This window comes from Electrona antarctica, assembly GCF_951216825.1.
Source record: "Electrona antarctica genome assembly, chromosome: 10".
In the NCBI taxonomy this organism is placed as follows: Eukaryota; Metazoa; Chordata; class Actinopteri; order Myctophiformes; family Myctophidae; genus Electrona; species Electrona antarctica.
Genome location: NC_136791.1, coordinates 961,571 through 966,016, shown reverse-complemented (window position 1 = coordinate 966,016; position 4,446 = coordinate 961,571). Strand labels below are relative to the sequence as shown.

General features: G+C 51.0%; 1 long non-coding RNA gene across 1 annotated transcript in view; it reads left to right on the top strand.

The window, feature by feature from the left end:
* Window positions 1–972: 972 nt before the first annotated feature.
* The window catches only part of LOC306931065, a 46,127-nt gene continuing 42,653 nt past the window's right edge, over window positions 973–4,446 (top strand). The window contains exon 1 of the long non-coding RNA XR_013790964.1: window positions 973–1,086. This is a non-coding gene — a long non-coding RNA (uncharacterized lncRNA). The remainder of the gene's footprint in view (window positions 1,087–4,446) is intronic.

Sequence of the window (4,446 nt, the reverse complement as noted above, 5' to 3'; positions counted from 1 at the left end):
CTTCACCCTGGTGTAGACTAGAGTACCACCAGTCTGTAGAGGTCAGCTTCACCCTGGTGTAGACTAGAGTACCACCAGTCTGTAGAGGTCAGCTTCACCCTGGTGTAGACTAGAGTACCACCAGTCTGTAGAGGTCAGCTTCACCACATTGTGATTCCATGAGGATTCATTCCCAGACTGCACACACAGTGACTTCCCTATTGATGCTGTCGTTAGAGACTCTGGACAGGCTGCATTAAGGGCCTTGCAAAACGGGGAGCGATAAAACGTGCCTATAGTTCATTTTCAATGAGACCTGCGTTTTTGCTTGGAGAAGTCTCTGTGCGACAACGCAAGCGTATTTATGGGAGTGCAGTCCCGTGAATTTGTTGCGCGCGTGCTCGTTACGTGCACACGTCCCCCGCGACTCACCAGACCTGGATTCTGTTTAGCTTATTTTTTTACGCTTGCGTTGTTGCGCCGCTCTTCAACAGACCTGGAGGAGACCTGTCGTTGATCCAGACCCTCTTCAACAGACCTGGAGGAGACCTGTCGTTGATCCAGACCCTCTTCAACAGACCTGGAGGAGACCTGTCGTTGATCCAGACCCTCTTCAACAGACCTGGAGGAGACCTGTCGTTGATCCAGACCCTCTTCAACAGACCTGGAGGAGACCTGTCGTTGATCCAGGCAACAACGCCTGCGTTCCTCGCTTCACATTTGCAAGGCTCTTTATTACACTCTTATCTGTCTGGCTCTGTTTGCAGCTCTGGATAGAAACACATTGTCTGGCTCTGTTTGCAGCTCTGGATAGAAACACATTGTCTGGCTCTGTTTGCAGCTCTGGATAGAAACACATTGTCTGGCTCTGTTTGCAGCTCTGGATAGAAACACATTGTCTGGCTCTGTTTGCAGCTCTGGATAGAAACACATTGTTATCAGAGGATCTGGACCACCCCCCCATACTGTATGTGAGGCTGGCAGTCTGACCCGGCTGTCTGTGGCTGTCTGTTGCAGGTCGACAGACACACACGCACGCGAGGACAGGAGGACAGGAGGACAGGAGGACAGGAGGACGTCAGGAGCAGATGACACTGGCGTAAGAAGGTAGGCGGAGACCAGCCTCTGTCTGTGTGTTTCTGTTCCATTACATTGTTGAGACGCAATGTCTGGCTTCCTGGGACCTCATGTGGCAGAAAAGTGTAATTTATTTTAGAGCAGTGGTTCCCAAAGTGGTAAATGGTGCATTTATATAGCGCCTTTATCCAAGGCGCTTTACATGGAGTGTGCATTACATTCACCAGGCAAGGCACCAACCTGCACATCAGGAGCAATTAGGGGTTCGGTGTCTTGCTCAAGGACACTTCGACACTAACTCTGGTGGAGCCCGGGTTCCAACTGGCAACCTTGCGGTTACCATCCAGCCACTCTACCCCTGAGCCACCGACCCCCAAAGTGGGGTCCGGGGACCCCCAGAGGGGTCCTTCCAGGGGGTCCCCAGCTAAATGATAGTTTAGAACAAAATGGAAGCTTTATGGGTCTGTAACTCAGAGAGTGTACAAATGGAACCAAATGGACCCGTTGGGGTCCTCTCTTAGTTACAGACCCAGAATGGAACGCTGAATTAAACAAAGCTATAGAGGCTGTCGTTCACACTCTGGCTATCTCTCTCTGTGTCTATCTCGCACGCACGGCTGGCCTACTTTGCATAGTCCATTGCAGCTCATAAACACAGTTATTGTTCAATTATGATCTAATTGAATTTCCCACGACAACAAATGTATTTAGTGCTCTGTCTGCATGCGTACAAACACGACAAACTATATATATATATATATATATATATAAATATATATATATATATATATAGTTAGTGCTTTGTGTCTGTATGCATACAGACATGACTTTGTCCAGGGTGTTTTAGAGAAGGGAGAAGAGTCTGGGACGTGTGGAGCGTTGTCCAGGGTGTTGTAGGGAAGGGAGAAGAGTCTGGGACGTGTGGAGCGTTGTCCAGGGTGTTTTAGGGAAAGGAGAAGAGTCTGGGACATGTGGAGCGTTGTCCAGGGTGTTATAGAGAAGGGAGAAGAGTCTGGGACGTGTGGAACGTTGTCCAGGGTGTTTTAGAGAAGGGAGAAGAGTCTAGGACGTGTGGAGGGTTGTCCAGGGTGTTTTAGAGAAGGGATAAGAGTCTGGGACATGTGGAGCGTTGTCCAGGGTGTTTTAGGGAAAGGAGAAGAGTCTGGGACATGTGGAGCGTTGTCCAGGGTGTTATAGAGAAGGGAGAAGAGTCTAGGACGTGTGGAGCGTTGTCCAGGGTGTTTTAGGGAAGGGAGAAGAGTCTAGGACGTGTGGAGCGTTGTCCAGGGTGTTTTAGGGAAGGGAGAAGAGCCTGGGACGTGTGGAGCGTTGTCCAGGGTGTTTTAGAGAAGGGAGAAGAGTCTAGGACGTGTGGAGCGTTGTCCAGGGTGTTTTAGGGAAGGGAGAAGAGTCTAGGACGTGTGGAGCGTTGTCCAGGGTGTTTTAGAGAAGGGAGAAGAGTCTGGGACGTGTGGAGCGTTGTCCAGGGTGTTTTAGAGAAGGGAGAAGAGTCTGGGACGTGTGGAGCGTTGTCCAGGGTGTTTTAGAGAAGGGAGAAGAGTCTGGGACGTGTGGAGCTTTGTCCAGGGTGTTTTAGAGAAGGGAGAAGAGTCTGGGACGTGTGGAGCGTTGTCCAGGGTGTTTTAGGGAAGGGAGAAGAGTCTGGGACGTGGTGAGCGTTGTCCAGGGTGTTTTAGAGAAGGTAGAAGAGTCTGGGACGTGTGGAGCGTTGTCCAGGGTGTTTTAGAGAAGGGAGAAGAGTCTAGGACGTGTGGAGCGTTGTCCAGGGTGTTTTAGAGAAGGGAGAAGAGTCTGGGACGTGTGGAGCGTTGTCCAGGGTGTTTTAGAGAAGGGAGAAGAGTCTGGGACGTGTGGAGCGTTGTCCAGGGTGTTTTAGAGAAGGGAGAAGAGTCTAGGACGTGTGGAGCGTTGTCCAGGGTGTTTTAGAGAAGGGAGAAGAGTCTGGGACGTGTGGAGCGTTGTCCAGGGTGTTTTAGAGAAGGGAGAAGAGTCTGGGACGTGTGGAGCGTTGTCCAGGGTGTTTTAGAGAAGGGAGAAGAGTCTGGGACGTGTGGAGCGTTGTCCAGGGTGTTTTAGAGAAGGGAGAAGAGTCTGGGACGTGGTGAGCGTTGTCCAGGGTGTTTTAGAGAAGGGAGAAGAGTCTGGGACGTGTGGAGCGTTGTCCAGGGTGTTTTAGAGAAGGGAGAAGAGTCTGGGACGTGGTGAGCGTTGTCCAGGGTGTTGTCGATTCTGACAGCTTCCCTGTGTTCAGCTGATGTGAGTGTCCTATTGCTTTAACATTGGAGCCCATGGACTGAGGCTTGCAGCTAAGCGATGTCTCATTGGAGCCCATGGACTGAGGCTTGCAGCTCAGCGATGTCTCATTGGAGCCCATGGACTGAGGCTTGCAGCTCAGCGATGTCTCATTGGAGCCCATGGACTGAGGCCTTCAGCTCAGCGATGTCTCATTGGAGCCCATGGACTGAGGCCTGCAGCTAAGCGATGTCTCATTGGAGCCCATGGACTGAGGCTTGCAGCTAAGCGATGTCTCATTGGAGCCCATGGACTGAGGCGTGCAGCTCAGCGATGTCTCATAACTTTAAGCGATGTCTCATAACTTTAAGCGATGTCTCATAACTTTAAGCGATGTCTCATAACTTTAAGCGATGTCTCATAACTTTAAGCGATGTCTCATAACTTTAAGCGATGTCTCATAACTTTAAGCGATGTCTCATAACTTTAAGCGATGTCTCATAACTGCTGCAGAGTTGAAAAATGAGTCTCTTCCCACACGGCGAATGACAAGGTCACCTGTCTGGTGGTTTTTATCCCGTAGATCGTGAGACGTATCGTCTCTCTGGAAACGGACATGTTTTGTCATCTTCCTATCAGGCCGAGGACACACGCACGCACGCAGACCCGCGCACACACACACGCACACGCACACACACACACAAAGAGGTGGTAATTACTCGCCAGAGTCTGTCAAACAGGAAGTGAGCGTCGTGGCCGAGGGCATCGATTTGTCGGCGTAATGGAGGGTGGTGTTCCCGGGTGATTGATTGATGGGTCACTAAACCAATCAGAGGAGCTGTCACGTCTGTATCAACTCACTTCCACGTCTGTCTGTCCTTGAAGGCTGTCTGTCTGTCTGTCTGTCTGTCTGTCTGTCTGTCTGTCCGTCTGTCCGTCCCTGTGTCTGTCTGTCCCTGTGTCTGTCTGTCTGTCCCTGTGTCCGTCCATCCCTCTGTCTGTCTGTCTGTCTGTCTGTCTGTCTGTCTGTCTGTCTGTCTGTCTGTCTGTCTGTCCTCGAAGGCCGTCTGTCTGTCTGTCCTCGAAGGCCGTCTGTCTGTCTGTCCTTGAAGGTCGTCTGTCTGTCCGTCCGTCCGT